The 20,574-nt window shown below is 46.1% G+C and overlaps 1 protein-coding gene across 2 annotated transcripts in view; it reads right to left on the minus strand.

Moving 5' to 3' along the window:
* ZNF277 (zinc finger protein 277) overlaps positions 1–20,574 on the minus strand; it is a 143,719-nt gene that overhangs the window by 101,110 nt on the left and 22,035 nt on the right. The window lies entirely within an intron of this gene.

The raw sequence follows: 20,574 nt of genomic DNA on the forward strand, positions 1-20,574 counted from the left end.
TACTATACAAGTCTTTTTTTTTGCACTTACATTTTATCTGTATTTTTTCCTGAAGTATATCCAATAATATAACTTATACATTCATACAGGTGAAATGTGAAAAATTAGAATATTGTGCAAAAGTTCATTTATTTCAGTAATGCAACTTAAAAGGGGAAACTAATATATGAGATAGACTCATTACATGCAAAGCAAGACAGTTCAAGCCGTGATTTGTCATAATTGTGATGATTATGGCTTACAGCTCATGCAAACCCCAAATCCACAATCTCAGAAAATTAGAATATTACATGCAATCAATAAAACAAGGAGTGTACATAGAATAATATCGGACCTCTGAAAAGTATAAGCATGCATATGTACTCAGTACTTGGTTTGGGCCCCTTTTGCAGCAGTTACTGCCTCAATGTGGCCTGGCATGGAAACTATCAGCCTGTGGCACTGCTGAGGTGTTATGGAAGACCAGGATGCTTCAATAGCGGCCTTCAGCTCTTCCGCATTGTTCGGTCTCATGTCTCTCATCTTTCTCTTGGCAATGCCCCATAGATTCTCTATGGGGTTCAAGTCAGGCGAGTTTGCTGGCCAATCAAGCACAGTAATCCCACGGTCATTGAACCAGGTTTTGTTGCTTTTGGCAGTGTGGGCAGGTGCCGGGTCCTGCTGGAAAATGAAGTCAGCATCCCCATAAAGCTCGTCTGTGGAAGGAAGCATGAAGTGCTCCAAAATCTCCTGGTAGATGGCTGCGTTGACCCTGGACTTAATGAAGCACAGTGGACCAACACCAGCAGATGACATGGCTCCCCAAAGCAACACAGACTGTGGAAACTTCACACTAGACTTCAAGCATCTTGCAGTGTGTGCCTCTCCACTCTCCTCCAAACTCTGGGTCCTTGGTTTCCAAATGAGATGCAAAAGTTGGACTTTGGACCACTGAGCAACAGACCAGGTCTGTTTTTCTTTAGCCCAGATAAGATGCTTCTGACATTGTTTGTTGTTCAGGAGCAGCTTGACAAGGGGAATATGACATTTGAAGCCCATGTCCAGGATCCGTCTGTGTGTGGTGGCTCTTGATGCACTGACTCCAGCCTCAGTCCACTCCTTGTGAAAGTCCCCAACACTTTTGAATGGCCTTTTCCTGACAATCCTCTCCAGGCTGCGGTCATCCCTGCTGCTTGTGCACCTTTTTCTTCCACACTTTTCCCTTCCACATAACTTTCTATTAATGTGCTTTGATACAGCACTTTGGGAACATCCAACTTCTTTTGCAATTACCTTTTGAGGCTTTCCCTCCTTATGGAGGGTGTCAATGATGGTTTTCTGCACAACTGTCAGGTCAGCAGTCTTCCCCATGATTGTGATTCCTACTGAACCAGACTGAGAGACCATTAAAAGGCTCAGGAACCCTTTGCAGGTGTTATGGCTTACCGTATATACTTGAGTATAAGCCGACTCGATTATAAGCCGAGACCCCTAATTTTACCCCAAAAAACTGGAAAAAGTTGGTGACTCGAGTATAAGCCGAGGCTGGGAAATGCAGCAGCTCACGGTAAATTTCAAAAATAAAAATACAGGTAGATAACAATAAAATTGCTTTAATTGAGGCATGTGGAAAAGAGGGTCAACAAAAACAATATCTTATCAGTATATTCAACAAAAACAATATCTTATCAGTATATTCAACAAAAACAATATATTATCAGTATATTCAACAAAAACAATATATTATCAGTATATTCAACAAAAACAATATATTATCAGTATATTCAACAAAAACAATATATAATATTAAAGTATTAACAATAACTTTAAATGTACAAAAACCTTAACTCAATAAGCAACCAAGCTAAAACACAAGCATCAAAATCCTTCAAAACTGGATTCCTCCTCCTCATCTGTATCTGCAAACAGAGCTGCAGCTGTAGCTGGTGTGAGGTTATCATCATATACATTGTCACAGAGTTCGCTGTCATCACTATCACAGTTGTCCTCCTCATGCAAAGCAGTGTCTTCACTGCCATCCATAGCATTACTTATGCCACATTTCCTGAAGGCGTGCTTCACCATGTCCTCTGGAATCTCTTCCCATGCATCACGAACCCACTTTGCTATCAGTTCTATGTCAGGCTTCATCATATTTCCACCTTTTGTTAGTCGGGCTTGACCAGATGACATCCATTCGCACCACATCTTTCGCACACGGTCTTTGAAAGGTTTATTTAAACACACATCTAAGGGCTGTAATACAGATGTAAGCCCACCTGGAATAACGGCTAAAGTAACTTGAGAAGACTTTGCCAATGTTTTTATGTCATCAGATGTGTGGGCTCTGAACATATCCCAAACTAGCAATGATGGTTTTTTCTTTAAGGCTGCTCCTGGTCGTCCATTCCAAACTTCTTCCAGCCACTTTTTTGTTCCATCTTCATCCATCCAGCCTTTAACATGTGGGCGCACTGTAATTCGTGGTGGGAAATTGACCTTTTTAGGCAAGGTCTTTCTTTTAAAAATAATGACAGGCCGCAGCTTAGTTCCATTAGCCAAACATGACAGAACAACTGTAAAATGGTTTTTCTCATTACCTGTGGTTCTGAGTAAAACAGTTTTGTCTCCCAAACTTGCCACGGTTCTGTTGCTTGGAAGATCAAAGGTCATAGGTGTTTCATCCATATTCCCAATATCTCCCAGGTCATAGTTATGGATCTTTCTTTGTTTTATGATGAATGAATGGAATGACATCACTTTTTCATCAAGGTCTTTTGGCAACTTCTGTGAAATCTTTGTTCTTTGCCGCAAACATAGGCCATACCTATTCATGAAGCCAGTACACCATCCTGCTGACGCAACAAAATTTTCAATGCCTGGTACTTTTAATTTGTCATCTTTAGCCATTTGAAGGGCACGTAAGCGAATTCCCATGCGTGTTACGCAGTAACCATTTTGACGACACTCCATAACCCATTCATGCAATTCAGTCTCTAGAGCCACATATGGAGTTGTTAAACCACGTCGAGCTTTTTTTGCCTTTGGAATCTTTTCCAACTCAGCTTTCATTTTCCGCCACTCCCTCACTTGTTTTTCATCAACACCAAATTCCCTACTTGCAATACTGTTATTGCTTTTTTCTGCTCTTAACACAACCTTTAGTTTGAAAGCAGCTTCGTATGACCTGCGTCTTTGTTTTGGTGCAGGAGTACTAGACGTACTGGGCTCCATTGGTGCAGGAGTACTAGAAGTACTGGGCTCCATTGGTGCAGGAGTACTAGAAGTACTGGGCTCCATTTCTAACAGGAATGGGGAGGTCTGCTAGGGAGGCGGCAGTCAAGCGTTGTTTCCCTCCTCGTGGGTGTGTGTGTGGGGGGGGGAGGGGGCAGTCAAGCGTTGTTTCCCTCTTCAGTCAAGCTTGTTTCCCTCCTCGTGCGTGCGTGTGTGTGTGTGTGTGTGTGTGTGTGTGAAGCGTTGTGTTGTTTCCACGAGGGCCCCGGGCTGCGTCCCCGGCCACTCCGCTCCCTCCCCTCACCTCCGGGCCGGGCTTCTCGCCGGCGGGCTGGCTGGCTGGTGCTGGTCCCCGGGCGAGGCAGCGAGCGAGCGGGCGAGCGGCAGCGGAATTTTCGGGAGCAGCAGGTCAGCAATGGGGGGGGGAAAGAAGCAGCAGCGTTTTTGGGAGCAGCAGGTCAGAGATGGGGGGGAAAGAAGCAGCAGCGTTTTCGGGAGCAGCAGGTCAGAGATGGGGGGGAAAGAAGCAGCAGCGTTTTTGGGAGCAGCAGGTCAGAGATGGGGGGGGGAAAGAAGCAGCAGCGTTTTTGGGAGCAGCAGGTCAGAGATGGGGGGGGGAAAGAAGCAGCAGCGTTTTTGGGAGCAGCAGGTCAGCGATGGGGGGGGAAAGAAGCAGCAGCGTTTTCGGGAGCAGCAGGTCAGAGATGGGGGGGAAAGAAGCAGCAGCGTTTTTGGGAGCAGCAGGTCAGAGATGGGGGGGGAAAGAAGCAGCAGCGTTTTGGGGAGCAGCAGGTCAGAGATGGGGGGGGAAAGAAGCAGCAGCGTTTTTGGGAGCAGCAGGTCAGAGATGGGGGGGGGAAAGAAGCAGCAGCGTTTTTGGGAGCAGCAGGTCAGAGATGGGGGGGGGAAAGAAGCAGCAGCGTTTTTGGGAGCAGCAGGTCAGAGATGGGGGGGAAAGAAGCAGCAGCGTTTTTGGGAGCAGCAGGTCAGCGATGGGGGGGGAAAGAAGCAGCAGCGTTTTTGGGAGCAGCAGGTCAGCAATGGGGGGGGAAAGAAGCAGCAGCGTTTTTGGGAGCAGCAGGTCAGAGATGGGGGGGGAAAGAAGCAGCAGCGTTTTTGGGAGCAGCAGGTCAGCGATGGGGGGGGAAAGAAGCAGCAGCGTTTTTGGGAGCAGCAGGTCAGCAATGGGGGGGGAAAGAAGCAGCAGCGTTTTTGGGAGCAGCAGGTCAGAGATGGGGGGGAAAGAAGCAGCAGCGTTTTTGGGAGCAGCAGGTCAGCGATGGGGGGGGAAAGAAGCAGCAGCGTTTTTGGGAGCAGCAGGTCAGCAATGGGGGGGGGAAGAAGCAGCAGCGTTTTTGGGAGCAGCAGGTCAGAGATGGGGGGGAAAGAAGCAGCAGCGTTTTTGGGAGCAGCAGGTCAGAGATGGGGGGGAAAGAAGCAGCAGCGTTTTCGGGAGCAGCAGGTCAGAGATGGGGGGGGAAAGAAGCAGCAGCGTTTTCGGGAGCAGCAGGTCAGCGATGGGGGGGGAAAGAAGCAGCAGCGTTTTCGGGAGCAGCAGGTCAGAGATGGGGGGGGAAAGAAGCAGCAGCGTTTTTGGGAGCAGCAGGTCAGAGATGGGGGGGGGAAAGAAGCAGCAGCGTTTTTGGGAGCAGCAGGTCAGAGATGGGGGGGAAAGAAGCAGCAGCGTTTTTGGGAGCAGCAGGTCAGCGATGGGGGGGGAAAGAAGCAGCAGCGTTTTTGGGAGCAGCAGGTCAGCAATGGGGGGGGGAAAGAAGCAGCAGCGTTTTTGGGAGCAGCAGGTCAGAGATGGGGGGGAAAGAAGCAGCAGCGTTTTTGGGAGCAGCAGGTCAGCGATGGGGGGGGAAAGAAGCAGCAGCGTTTTTGGGAGCAGCAGGTCAGAGATGGGGGGGGAAAGAAGCAGCAGCGTTTTTGGGAGCATCAGGTCAGAGATGGGGGGGGGAAAGAAGCAGCAGCGTTTTCGGGAGCAGCAGGTCAGAGATGGGGGGGAAAGAAGCAGCAGCGTTTTCGGGAGCAGCAGGTCAGAGATGGGGGGGGGGAAAGAAGCAGCAGCGTTTTTGGGAGCAGCAGGTCAGAGATGGGGGGGAAAGAAGCAGCAGCGTTTTTGGGAGCAGCAGGTCAGAGATGGGGGGGGAAAGAAGCAGCAGCGTTTTTGGGAGCAGCAGGTCAGAGATGGGGGGGAAAGAAGCAGCAGCGTTTTTGGGAGCAGCAGGTCAGAGATGGGGGGGGAAAGAAGCAGCAGCGTTTTCGGGAGCAGCAGGTCAGAGATGGGGGGGGAAAGAAGCAGCAGCGTTTTTGGGAGCAGCAGGTCAGAGATGGGGGGGAAAGAAGCAGCAGCGTTTTTGGGAGCAGCAGGTCAGAGATGGGGGGGGAAAGAAGCAGCAGCGTTTTCGGGAGCAGCAGGTCAGAGATGGGGGGGGAAAGAAGCAGCAGCGTTTTTGGGAGCAGCAGGTCAGAGATGGGGGGGGAAAGAAGCAGCAGCGTTTTCGGGAGCAGCAGGTCAGCGATGGGGGGGGAAAGAAGCAGCAGCGTTTTCGGGAGCAGCAGGTCAGAGATGGGGGGGGAAAAGCGGCAGCGGCGGTTGTTGGGGGCGCAGCAGGCGAGGCAGCTTCTCTCAGCAGCCTGTTCCGAATGAAGGGACAGTTCTTTTTTTTTGTTGACTGGAGTATAAGCCGAAGTGGAGTTTTTCAGCCCAAAAAGTGGGCTGAAAAATTCGGCTTATACTCAAGTATATACGGTAATTAGCTGATTAGAGTGGGACACTTTGAGCCTAGAATATTGCACCTTTTCACAATATTTTAGTTTTCTGAGATTGTGGATTTGGGGTTTTCATGAGCTGTAAGCCATAATCATCACAATTATGACAAATCACGGCTTGAACTATCTTGCTTTGCATGTAATGAGTCTATCTCATATATTAGTTTCCCCTTTTAAGTTGTATTACTGAAATAAATGAACTTTTGCACGATATTCTAATTTTTCGAGTTTCACCTGTATATGTATAAACTCATATATGCAGGAACCTTTATTTAAACAATCAAGCAGTGGTTTTTCAGTCTAGTACCCAAAGACTGGCATAATGACTGGGAAAAGAGAATCAGAATAAGTTTGTCACCATGAAATGTATTCCTTAAAATTTCTGCCATTCTGGTCTATAATTCAACCCCCAACTCACCTTGCCCAGTCTAAACAGGGATAGAACTTGTTACTAACTGTTGACATAGCCCAGAGGGGAAAATTCAAATAATAATATTTCTATTGCAAAACACAAGATAAATTGTAATTACATCATTTTCAAAATAGCATAGAACATTTCAGGCAATTCCATTTAAAATGGCTGTGATTTGTTCCATATTAAAATCAAGCCAGCAAGTTTTGTTCATATTGAAACAAAACTCATGAAATACATACTACTTTGAGTAAAAATGCAGGTCAAACCATTCTTTTGCACATCTTTACTGCCTAACAAGAAAGAAAAACACATTTACTACCAAAATGTTAAATTCTTATTACTGACCCACAATAGCGCTTAGCTACTGCTAAGGAACTGGACACTTTACTCTCTAATATAGCAGTCTAAATCAAAGAAAATAAGGGCCTTTGGGCTCTTGGCTTAGTCAACTAATCCTCAGCCTAACTTGAGAAACTATCTATGAAGGATCAGTTCAGGCCTCTGGGAATAACTACATCACCTTCTTCTAAATATGTGCTTAGAAGAGAAAGTGTCAACAAATTGAGGAGGAGATGGGGTTGTCTGAAAAAATGTCTTTCAAAACAAGGACATCTAATTCACTTTTAGCACAAACCCTAACTACTACATGTTTCAGATCCATCTTTCTATAATTTCCATCAGTTTGCCCAAAAGAACATGTTCTTTATATAAATACATTTCCAAAGCTACTTACTAACAAGCAAGCAGGTAAGTATACAGATAGTTCTTGACGTATGACCACAATTTGGACCAGAAATTCTGTTGCACTTGATTTTGTGGCCTTTTTTGCCACTATCATTCAGCAAATCCACCTTCCTCCATTGATTTTGGTTACTGGAACATCCCTGGAAAAGTCCCAAATGGAAATCACATGTCCCCAAGATGCTGCAACAGTTATAAACACATGCTGGTTGCCAAGATCCCGAATTCTGATCATGTGACTACTGGGACAAATATGAGAAATTGTCAGAACCCCTATTTCCTCTCTTTCCTATTCTTTCTCCTCTTTTGGGTGTTCTGCCATTCTGATGGGGGGGCCTTTCTGCAGTGTATTTCCTTTGCTTTCTTCCTTTCTCTTTGAAGTATCCTTCTTGGGCTGAAAATGGAATGTGCCTCCGGCCATCTGCCTTATCTCCAGGCAGAGGAAGAAACTGCAGAGAGACCTGACAGCCTTGAGAGCGGGGCTTTATTGGTTCTTTCCCACAAATATTTAACACCTATGGATTGACTGTTTGAATTGGCCGGATGGACAGTTGGGGTGGGGTTTGAATGTTTCTTTTAATCTACCATTTTGCGTGGGAAATCCTCAGATCCTGCCTTACTTTCCTACTGTCAATACCTTTTAATAAAGGTTCCTGTCGAAACAATGCAAGTTTCAAGAATTCTGCTTTCTTGGGAAGTCTAACTGAGGCAGGTCCTTACCGAAATGTTCATAAAGTTACTTTTTTTAGTACCACTGTAACTTTGAACCGTTATCAAATTAATGGTCATAAGTCAAGGACTACCTGAATATAGAAATCTGTTTATTTGAATAAATAGTTAGTGGAATCCAGCGAAGCATATGTGACATCTACAGGCACAGTACACCTGTCTTCTTGAAACAAACTCTTTTTAGGAAAAGCCTAATCATATATTCCTTTTGATAAATAATTTTAAAATAGGAAGTGGCCATATATAATCAAAATGATATCTTACAAAAGATTTATTCTTCCTTGCAAGAGCATGTGTTTCAAAAAGTCAGTTTTTATACATTAATACATTACAGCACTACAGAGGGGTTTATCACTAAGCAGGCTTGACATACTAGGGGCTATTTTTTGATCCTTGGCATCTCAGGTAGAAATGAACCTGCCTGTTAGTTATTGGATGGATTAGCTAGCCTGATTTGGAACAAGGCACTTTTGTGTATGTTCTTTCAGATACTTCACCCAGTAGAATTGCAAAAGACATGTTTGCCAGAACTTCCTTTGCCTCTCCCAATGAAGAGAACAAAGAATGTTAAGGGTTTTTTGTTTTAGACCAGTGGCCTTTAGATCTTTTGGGCAGCAGGGACTGGTTCCGTAGAGAGAGGTTTTTCCGTGGAGTAGAGGGGGCATGGTTTTGTGTGCTGCCTGCATCCCACTAATACAGCTTCGCTTGTTTGCATGGCCCGGTTACTGACATGCCACACAACGGTGCCAGTCCATGGACCGGGAGGTGGGGACCCCTGTTTTAGATACTAGAAACATAATCCTTTAACAATTCCCAACTTCCCTTATCCCTTAGGTCCATCTTAGATCATGGCCATCTCCAAGTATAATTCTTGAAAGCCTGTACAATGTCTAGTTTAACACTCAAACAGATAGAAATTGAACATCACTGCTCCTAAAGAATGTCAGAGATTCTCAGAACTATCTCAACAAACAAGATTAGGCATGCCACATTTTTTGTGATCTTCTCAAAACTGGAAGCACCCATGTGACTTTAGCACATATTACATTTGACTAAGTACAGTAAGAAAAATTACTTAGACCATTTTGGATACCGTATTTTCCGGCGTATAAGACGACTGGGCATATAAGACGACCCCCGACTTTTGAGAAGATTTTCAAGATTTTTCGTCTTATACGCCGGAAAATACTTACATGCCAGTTGCCAAGTGTCCGACACAAACCCGATTCAGCCCCGTCTGATGCAGATGGTGCAAAGCCTCCCTTTTGAAGCCCAAAGGGGCTTTTCCTTCCACCCACCCTTTGAAATAAATGTAAGAGCTGCGTTCACACGACACGCTCTTCCAGGCCAGACTCTGCAAACGGCACTCCAGAAGCCACAACCACCGCGGGAACTCCGAGTCCCCGCCTTTCAGCAGCCTGCACGGCTGAGCGCAATCCAGCTTTGAGAGTACATTTGCAGACGGAGCAGCCGCTGCGTCTGGAGCCAAGCCCCACCCAGGAGGCCAGGCGGGCCCAGAAGACGCGCTGGAGAGCCGGGCTTGGGGCGGCCATGCCGAGGCCAGCTGGCGAGGGCCGCTGCTTGGTCTGCGGGCGAGAGGGGCGCCAGACCGCTAAGTACTGCTATCCAGATTGCTGGGAGAGATAGCGGGTAGCAGGGCACGCTCTGCTTATGCTCAGATGCCGCTTGGGTGAGGGGGAGGGGCTTCCTGCCGCTCCCGGGGTCTGGCATTTGCAAGGCGGAGGGGAAGGGGCTTAGAGGCTCTTGGGGGTGGGAAGGGAGAGTCACGTTGGAGGGGGGACTGGACTAAGGAGGCTTGAAGTTGCTTTGCAAGAACGGGGGCGCTCAATTGATTTATGTACTATTTTCCGGCGTATAAGACGACTGGACGTATAAGACGACCCCCAAACTTTTGAGAAGATTTCCATGGGTTAAAAAGTCGTCTTATACGCCGGAAAATACGTTATTATCTTTAGTCTTTGTAGAAACCCAAAATCAAAAGTAAAAAACCACACTGAAAGCTAGATTTGATTGTTCACAAACACTGGAGATATAGATGAAGATTATAATGGTATATTGTAGACTTTGTGATATAAAACATTTTGGTTGACCTTTTAAGAATATAATATATAAATAGGGGTACTGATGTGCTCGTCAGCTGTGTTGAAATAATTGTACCAAAACAAAATGACTACATCTGCTGTGTTATTGTTCTTCTAATTAAATTCAGCAGTTGAATGAATTAACTCATTAGCAACAAGACTGGTTTAGTATCTCACCAATACAACTAGCTAATAGAAGAGATTAGTTGAAGAACTTAACAACAATCCCCAAAACAAGGAACAAAAAGGAATGCATTAAGAATAAACAGCCAAGAAAACAAATCAGTATAAGGAGGATTTTTTCCCAATAATTCTGAAACTCTTATATTAAAAAGATGTGTATAACAAAAAAGGGGGAAATGGTTTCTCTAGTATTTATCTGGCCAAAAGAACCTTTATTATATATACCAGTGGTGACGAACTTATGGCACACATGCCACAGGTGGCACGCAGAGCCCTCTCTGTGGGCACGCACGCTGTCGCCCCATTCCTAGGCCTCCGCCGCCGTGTGCAAAAAAAAGAAAAGTTGGAATTGCTTGATTGAACTTTTAGTGGCGGAGGAAGTGACACATCGGAGCTGGAAAGAACGTGGCGCATTGGGGTGGGGGGAGCAGCGACAGCAGGGCACTCCATGCAAGGGGTGGGGCAGGGCTTGTGCATGGGGTAGAGAAGCAACATGGTGGCGCTAGCATAGTGGTAGACCAGTTGCTTCCCTCCCCCTGCCAGACACCTGAAGTTGTGCAGGGTAGGTTGCCACCCCCACCCCCACCCAGATGCCCCCGCCTCCCCCAAGTGTTTTTTTTACTAACCTGTCTTTCAGCTGCATTCCATTTCTCCATTCGCTTCTCAGCCTTCACCATATGCTTGTAGGACAAAACAAAAAACAAAAAAAAAGTTGCATTAGACTTTCTAACTTCTTGTGAGATCTCAAGAAGTTAGTCTGATGGAACTTTTTTTTTTACCAATAGTCCCACAAACACGCAGCGAAGGCTGGGAAGTGAACACAGAAACAGAATGCAGCTGAAAGACAGGTTAATAAAAAAAACACTTGGGGGAGACAAGGGCATCTGGGCAGGGGCACGCTTGGCAACCTTACCATGCATGGTGGTGGGAGAGTGGGGCGCAGGCCCTTCCCATGACAGGACAGCCTCTGCAGCACTGGGGTGGCTGTGCTAGGAGATGGTGGGCAGGGCGTTGAGGTGGGGGCCAGCAGGCCAACCAAAGCAGCAGGTGGAGCTTGGAGGCTCGGGGAGGGAGGGCGCTGAAGTGAGCGGTTGGGCCATTGGCAAAAGAGCAACGCATCTGAGCACAAAGCGGCCTCAGAACAAATGGGGCAGGTAAGGAAAGAAATCCTTGCTCCCCCCAGAAATTGCATTTCTTTCCTTACCTGACTTCCACGAGAAGTTGGAATTGATTGATTGACCTTTTCTCCCCCCCCCCAAAAAAACCTTCCTTTGTTTCCTTGCACACGGTGGGGGCGGATCACAAAGGAGAAGCGGAATGGGGCTGGGAGTCAAGTAAGGAAAGAAAGGCAGTTTCTGGGGGGATTAAGGATTTCTTTCCTTACCTGTCCCACTTGTTCCGAGGCTGTTTTCTGCTCAGACGCATTGCTCTTTTGCCAATGGCCCGACCGCCCACTTTAGCGCCCTCCTTCCCCGAGCCTTCAAGCTGCACCTGCTGCTTTGGTGGCTCTGTAGGCAGAGCTGCAAAGTTCTCTTCTCTTCTCTGACAGAAAAGCTCTGCCTATAAAGCCACCAAAGCAGCAGGTGCTGAGGCCAGGCTGGGGAGGGCCCAAATTTGCCCACCCCAGAGCTGTCTAAGAAATGGCAAGGGACCAGCCTCCACTGCCCCAGCCCTGGCCCACCCCAACCTGGCTGGGCGCCCTCCTGATGCAAGCACAGGAAACAACGAGCGCTCAGGGGCTGGGTGGCTTTCAGCAGCAGCTGCAGCTCATTTGCCTCACTTTGCCCTGCCTCACCCTTCCCAGCCTCGCCCATCACACCTGGCCATTCCCTGCTTTGCCGGGCCTCTCCTCGTCTGATTCTGCTGCACCACGTCTTTCCTCCCTTGGGCCTTGGTGTTCTGTAAGCCTAACGCCCCAGAGCAAACCCGGCCTGTGGGATGAAAGGCGCGGAGATGGGAGTGCGCAGTGGCACAAGCCAAGCATCGGCTGGCTCCCATTCGCCTCTCCGCCTCTCCCACTCTGTTGGAACTGCTGGCGGCTAGCAACGTGTGGTGGCTGGAGAGAAAAGGTGAGGAGGAGGAGAAAGCAGGAAGGGTTTCTGTGTGTGTGTGTGTGAGTGAGTGTGTGTGTGTGAGAGAGAGAGAGAGAGAGAGAAAACGAGAGAGCCAGGAGGAGAGGAAGCCGAGGTGTTACAAAAAAGGGGAGCCTCCCCCTTTCTTCTCCCCCTTTTTTTAACCTCCTCCCACTCCATTCAAGTGTAGCTGGAGGAAAAGGGCGAGGAGGAGAAAGCAGGAAGGGTTTCTGTGTGTGTGCTTGAGAGAGAGAGTGAGAGAGCCAGGAGGGGAGGAGGAGGAAGCCGAGGTGTTACAAAAAAGGGGAGCCTCCCCCTTTCTTTTTTTTAACTTCCTCACACTCCGTTCAGGTACAGCTGGAGGAAAAGGGTGAGAAGGGGGAGAAAGCAGGGGGAGTTTTTGTGTGTGAGGGAGAGAGACAAAGAGAGATTGAAGCAAAAAGTGTGGGGAAAGGAAAGTGTAAGCAAACTTACAAAAAGGGGATCTGCTGGCAGTTCCAGGCTGTGTCTCTTTATCCGGTGTGAATGCTGCACTGCCCTCTCCAACCCTACCACATGGTGGAGAGGGCAACGCTTGGTTTGTGCCTTCGTGCTCTCCCATCTCCCTGCCTTTCATCCCACAGGCCAGGCGGTGGGCGGGCTGGGACCCTTCTTTCCATCCCCTTCAAGGGCGGCCCTGAGGATCTGAAACTGACCACATTCTGGATGGCCAACACGAAGTTTAGATCAGCGCCGCCCCCGCCACCAGCACCTCCATGACCCACTGCCTGGCATCACAGCCTGTGAGGGCTTCTCTTTCCGCAACCCTGCGTGGGAAAGCCACAGCAACCGGCAGTGAAGAGAAGCAAGATGACAAGACTAAATGACAGGCAGTTTGCAGAAGGCCAGCGAGAAGGTGGGGCCATTTGGGGGGTCGGGTTAGTCGCATTGCGATTCTCAGAAAAGTGAGAGGCCAGAAAGAAAAATATAGAATTATTTGCAAAGGATTTCTGGGGAGATGGCTTGGAGCCATGTGCTGCATTGGGGAGGTGGTGTGCAGGCAGGTGAGAGAGCAAACTCACAGATTGGCTTTGTGGTCTATTCTTGCCACCTCCCCTCCCTAAAATCATAGAACTCTTTGGACTGAATGGGAAGTTGAGTCAACTCCCCCCAACCATTATTTTGTCAGAGGTGTGGAAAGTTTCTTGCTTCTATTTCCTCTCATCTGCTCTTTTATAATTTAATCCAGCCTTATCCAAACTAATGTCTTTGGGTGTCATGGACCACAGTTCCCATAATTCTGTGGCTATGCTGGCTAGAAATGCAATGCCTTATTTTCTCTGCAGCATGCACCTAGGAGGCAGTAGGTCTGTGAGATTTAGATGTATTAAAACATTTGTTTCTTCTGCCTAATTTATTAAATCAACATCTAATTCAAAATTGAATGTTTCTGAGAAATCCTGGGTGGTTTTTAAAAAAAACTCTCAAAGACAACTACTGTAAAGCATCACCAGCACTGCTTAAAACAATATTAAAAGTGTGCATTTAAGAAAGAAAAATATTATTAGTAATTTACTTAGTGCTGTTTGACCATAAAATGTGGAGTTGTTCTACATATGCCTGGCTGAACCGTGTTTGGAGTTGCCTCTAAATGGGCGAGGGATGCACTGTTCATATTTTCCTTGAAAAAAAATTCTATAATTGGGGTGCTGTCTCTGAGAAGGCTCTGCTCATGGCCACTGTTCTATAAACTAAACCAGAGGAACCCATCTGGTCTAAATGGATGGTAAACATTGATAATTAGGGGGCTTAAGGCTAAAACATATGACAAATGTTTGTGGGAATTGGGTGTTTCTAGCTTAGTGAAAAGGACTAGGGGTGGTTGACATGATACCAATGTTCTAATATTTGATGGCTGCCACCGAGAAGAAGGGGTCAACCTATTTTCCAAAGCATCAGAAGGCAATAATAGATGGAAACTAATGAAGAAGAAAACCAGCCTAGAACTAAGGACTTGTGAAACTAACCAGTGAAAAGGCTTGCCTTCAGAAGTTGTGGATGCTCCATCACTGGAGGCTTTTAAGTAGAGATTGGATTATTCCATTGTCTGGAATGGTATACGTCCCCAGCTTGAGCAGGGGCTTGGACAAAAGATCTCAAAGGTCTCTTCTCTCTTACTCCTTGAGAGAAGTGCTGCCACCCTCTCTCCCTCCCCTCATCCCTTCCTGGGCACAGAGGGAGGGAAAGAAGGAAGGAAGGAGGGGAAGGAAACAGGAAGAAAGAAAGAAAAGGAAAGAAGAAAGGAGATGGGAATGAAAAAGAGGGAGGAAGGAAGGAGATTGGAATAAGAGAGAGGGAGGGTCTGAGGGAAGTCCTGCCTTAGTACTTGGCCACCAGCAAGCCTGTTGGCTTTTTGCCATCCCCTGGTGGTCTCTTATCCTATTGCTGAGGATGCTTTGGTTACAAAGCCAGGTCTCCTCGCTTGGAGAGGGAGTGGGCCTCCCTCTGACCCACGCACTTTGCCCTCCTGCACCCACCATGAGCAACCTGGCCAAGGAGAGCAAGCACAGAAGCAGTAGCCTTGAGGAGGTAGTAAATGCAGGTGGGCAGCCCCTCAGGGAACTGCGGCTAGACAAGGCAGGGCTTTAGGGTCCTGGTGACGTGGGAGCTCAAGGGCCAGGCTGGGCGCTTGACTTCCATTGCCCAGGGCTCTGGGCAGTCCATGCCAGTGTCCAGGGCCCTCCTGCATGGCCTGAGGCTCAGTGAGGCTCCTCCAATAGACCATTCCCCGATGGTCACCCCGGTCCCACCTCCCGTGTGCCAGTCCTGCCCAGACCCTGACGCGAGTGACATTGAGCTGGCCACGCCCACCCAGAAGGCCATGTCCATCATGCCCACACAGTAGGCCAGGCCCACCCAGTGGCCATGCCCATCCAGCACCTGATGATAAATAAGTTGAGTTTGGGTTGCAGTTTGGGCACTTGGTCTCCAAAAGGTTTGCCATCACCGTGGTAGACCGTTTTTTACTGTTTCAACTGTTACATTGTTTTGTTTGTTGATTTTTGTGTTGTTAACTGGACAGAGTTGCTTAAGAGTGGCAGCCATATGAATCTTTTAAATAAAATGAATATCTCAAAGCTAACTGTAGGGTTAATTTAGATAATACCACACAACATATGAACCATTTTCAACCTTATGATGGCAAAAAACTATTTTTCACAAATGTAAGTTGTTTTAGAGGCTTCTAAAAATGAATTATCATTTTGTTCAGCTTGAGTATTGTTACTTTTATTTCACTCATTAATATCCTATTATAGCTACTCAAAAATTAGCCAAAAGAATTTACATATTCCAGAGTACCTTGCAGTGAGCTCTGAATGCAACTTTACTGCTACAAAATGTAACTTCATCCTACAACTAAGCTGGATCAATCAAACTGGATCATATATTGATCTTTCTTTTTTACAAATAAAGTCTTTTTATTAGTTTATAACATAAAATACAAAAATACAGTGGCAAATAATAGGAAAAACAGGAGAGGGAAAAAGGAAGAGAAAAGTGTAGAAAAGATGGGAGAAGGAAAGAAAAGATGTTGACTTCCGATTCCCTTTGGTGCAGTTGAATAAGATAGTAATATCAAACCTCAAGTTTTTACTAGTATAAACTAGCCATTTCTATAATAGCAAATCTATCTAATAGGTAAAACTCAAAATAAGTTTCATTTTTTCCACCTAAAGTATAAAGTCCAGAAGCGATTTCCAAGTAGAAAGAAAAGTAATTGTGTTTTTTTCCTTAATCAAAGCAGTCAATTTAGCCATCTCTGCTAACTTGTAGCCATTCGTCTATTATGGGAATCAAAGTGTCCTTCCACTTTTATGCATAAAATAATCTTGCTGCCATCAATATACAGTACAGAACATACAGTTCAGAAAGTATTCAGACCCCCTTCACTTTTATCAATTTTGTTATGCTGCAGCCTGATTCTATGGTACTTGAAATTTATTTTTCTCATTAATCTACACTCAGTACCCCATAATGAAAAAGTGAAAACAGAATTTTAGAAATGTCTGTAAACTTATTAAAAAGAAAACTGAAATATCACATTGGCATAAGTCAGGGGTAGGCAACCTCGGCTCTTTTATGACTCATGGACTTCAACTCCCAGAATTCCTGAGTCATAAAAGAGCTGAGGTTGCCTAGCCCTGGCATAAGTATTCAGAACCTTTGCAATCACAGTTGAAATCTAGCTCAGGTGCCTCCCATTTCTCTTGATCATTGCTGACATGTTTCTACACCTTGATTGGAATCGACCTATGGTAAAATTAAATCGATTGGACATGATTTGGAAAGCCACACACCTCTCTATAGAAGGCCTCACAGCTCACAATGCATACTGTAGCAGAGCAAAAGCCATGAGGTTAAAGGAACTCCCTGCAGAGTTCAGAGACAGGATTATTGCAAGGCACAGATCTGGGGAAGGCTACAATAAAAATTTCTGCTGTACAGAAGTTTCCTAAGGGCATAGTGGCCTCCATAATTCTCAAATGGAAGACGTTTGGCACAAACAGGACTCTTCTAAGAGCTGGTCACATGGTCAAACTGAGCAATTGGGGGGAAAGGGCTTTAGTAAGGGGGGTGACCAAGAATCCAATGATCACTCTGACTGACTTCCAGAGATCCCATGCTGAGATGGGACAAAGTTCCAGAAGGACAATCATCACTGCAGCCCTCCACCAATTGGGCCTTATGGCAGAGTGGCTAAATGGAAGCCTCTCAGTGCAAAACACATGAAAGTCCCCTTGGAGTTTGCAAAAAAGCACCTGAAGGACTCTCAGCTGTGAGGAACAAGATTCTCTGGTCTGATGAAACCAAGAGTAAACTGTTTGGCCTCAATTCTAAATGTCTGGAAGAAACCAGGCAACACACATCACCTGCCCAATATCATCCCAACAGTGAAGCATGGTGGTGGCAGCATCATGCTGTGGGAGTGTTTTTCAGCAGCAGGGACTGGGAGACTGGTCAGGGTTGAGGGAAAGCTGAATGCAGGGATAACCTCAATGAAAACCTGTTCCACAGCGCTCAGGACCTCAAGTGTCATGGTTCCGATAAATGAGACAGTTCAAACAAAATGCAGGCATTGTTTATCTAAAAGGTCTTAATAATGAAACAAAACATCGGCACTCATGGAGGGATGCCAGAATCTGAAATCTCCTCCCCACAAACCCATCATAACACAATCTCTGCCCTTATCTACACGTCATAAATCAAATTATCCAATTAGTTTTACATATGAAGTTTCATTTCCCATTCTGTACACGGGCTTTTCTTATCTTCTCAAAACTTCCGGTTCATGTTTCCCCTCAAAGTGGAGCAATTAAAGTAATAGGCTTTTGGTTTGTTGAGGTGTTTCTCATAAAACATTTTGATAAGTATGTCAGCTTTCACATTGCTAATTTCACCCAAATGCCTTCAGACAATAGGTATCCCTTCCATTGCACTAGGTACTGCAATTTTCCCTTAAAGATTCTAGAGTAAAGAATATGTTTCACTTCATAATGGGTCTGACCTGCTACTACGAGGGGTCCAGGTGCTTTCTTAGGGGGAGATCTTAAAGTGGAGCCTCGAAAAGGCTCCAGTAAGCTACAGTGGAACACCGGGGGAATTTTTCCCAAGTGTCTGGGTAGTTTCAATTTTACTGTGACTGGGTTGATGATTTTCACAATGGGGAAAGGCCCCAAGAATTTTGGTCCCAATTTCTTGCTGGGTAAGATATTTAGTTGACAGATAAACCTTTTCCGCCACATGGAATGTTCTTTGGGGAGCCCTCTTTTTATCAGCCTGTTTTTTATAAGTCTCAGAAGTCTTTTCTAACGCCATTTTTGTGTTTCTCCAAACCTCTTCCCACCCCCTCACTGATTGATCAAGTGTCTGGAAAGCAGAGGGCACCTGCGGATAGTCAGGCATTTGGCTAAACTCTTTTCCTGTGCCTACTCTGAAAGGCATGTAGCCAGGACTGCTGTGAACAGAAATACTGTAGGCCACCTCAGCGAAAGAGAGGTCAGTCCAGTTTGTCTGTTGGTAGGAAACAGCATCTGAGGTATTGCTCCACCATTTTGTTAGTGGATTCTGCAGCCCTATTGGTAGCTGGATGAAAAGCAGATAAGCCTTGGGATGATCCAATTAATTTAAGGAAATTCCTCCAAAATTTCTCCTCTATACTCCTCTATCTGAAATTATTCGCTTAGGGGTACCATGCAGTCGGTAGATATGTTTCAGGAACAATTTAGTCAGTCGTTGTGCAGATGGGAGTCCTTTACAGGTGATAAAGTGAGCCTGCTTCGAAAACAGATCTATTACAGTCCAGATGACAGTATTTCCTCTACTGTCTATTGTACGTCTACAATAAAGTCCATAGCTATTACTTCCCATGGTTGAGAAGGGTCGGCTACCAACTGCAGTAGCCCAGGGGTTTTCCCTGGAATTCATTTCATGGTGGCACATATGGTACAACTCTTGACATAGTTTGCCACATCTCGTTTTAGCCCTGGCCACCAAAATTGCCAGTGGATGAGTTGTACAGTTTTTAAATATCTGAAGTGTCCAGCCTGTTTTATATCATGGCTGTGTCTGAGAGCATTGAGATGGAGGGTTTCAGGTAGATACAATTTTCCCCCCATGTATTCCAAACCATCCCTGCATGTTAGAGGTTTGATTATCTTTGAACCATTGATCGGTAAGGAGCTCTCGTTTTATCTTCTTCACTCCCGGGTCATCAGGTTTAGGGGTTCTACAAGGTGTGAATTGTGCTGCAGGTTGTGAACTGGGATAATTGCCTTGTAGACCTCTTCATGTTCACATTTGTACTGTGGCAGTCGGGATAGCACATCAGCTAGGAAATTTTTCCTTCCCGGTTATGTACTTTAAAGCAAAGTTAAAACAATTAAAGTACTGTGCCCATTGCACTTACTTTGGGGACAATTTGTGGGGAGTTTTTAGTGCATCTAAATTTTTGTGATCTGTCCATACTTCAAAAGGGACCTTGCTCCCTTCTAAATACTGCCGCCAGTTTAATAGCCCCCACCTAATTGCGAAGGCCTCCTTCTCCCAGACTGTCCATCTCCTCTCGCCTTCCGGGAATTTCGTAGAGGTGTAGGCACGAGGTTGTAGGACTCCACTCTTATTCTTTTGTAGTAACACAGCTCCAACTGCCACATCACTGTCATTTGCTTCAATTACAAAGTGCTCCACGGGGCAGGGGTGCTTTAGGACCAGTTGAGCCACAAATAGTCTTTTTAAATTCTCAAAACCTTTCTGACAACTCATAGTCCATGCCAGTGGTTAGCCAGGTCGCGGTTTTCCCCCTCCCTTACCCGTTCTGAGTAGTTCTGTAAGGGGTAGAGCAATCTCGGCAAAAGAGGGAATGAATTGACGGTAGAAATTGGCAAACCCTAGGAAGCTCTGGAGCTGTTTGTGAGTATTGAGGGGCTGTCATTTAATTATTGTTTTCACTTTGGCTGGGTCCATTTCGATGACCTCATCGGAAATTCTATAGCCAAGATAATCTAATTGGGTTTGATGAAATTCACATTTTGACAATTTGACATAAAGTTTGGCATACAATAGTTTAACACTTCTCTGAGCAGTCTTATGTGATCAGTCATATTCATACTGTATATCAGAATGTTATCAAGATACACCAAAACCCCTTTGAATAAATGTTCATGTAGGACCTCATTAATCAACTACATAAATACGGCCGGGGACACCTGCAGTCCAAATGGCATGACTTTGAATTGGTAGCTTCCCAAGGGGTAGTTGAAGGTCATTTTCCATTCATCCTCCTTTATTCTCACCTGGTAATATGCTTCTCTCAGGTCTAACTTGGTGAAGATGCTCCCCTTGGCCAGGTGGGTTAGTAAGTCTTTCAGGAGGGGGAGAGGGTATTTATTTTCCACACTCACAGAATTTAGGCCCTTATAGTCTACGCAGATGAAGAGACCCATCTTTTTTCTCTTTGAACAACACAGGGGCTCCCACAGTAGACTTGGCCCGTTCAGTCAATCCCATCACTAGGTTTGTATCCACATATTGCTGCATCTCCTCCATTCCAAGGGGAGACACAGCGTACATCCTTGGTCAGGGGAGTTTGGCCCCTAGTAACAGTTCAATGGAACAATCATTGGGCTGGTGAGGAGGCAAGGTATCGCATTCTATCTCACTAAATGCCTCCACTAGGTCCCGGTACTCACTGGGGATGAGCAGCTCACCTGATGGCCGTGAGGTAGCCATGGGCGCTCACTCATTGGGAGGGCTAAAATCCCGTTACATCTGTTGAATCAATGGGGGGATCGGGCCCTATGGGTAG

This window comes from Vipera ursinii (assembly GCF_947247035.1).
Source record: "Vipera ursinii genome assembly, chromosome: 6".
Classification (NCBI taxonomy): domain Eukaryota; kingdom Metazoa; phylum Chordata; class Lepidosauria; order Squamata; family Viperidae; genus Vipera; species Vipera ursinii.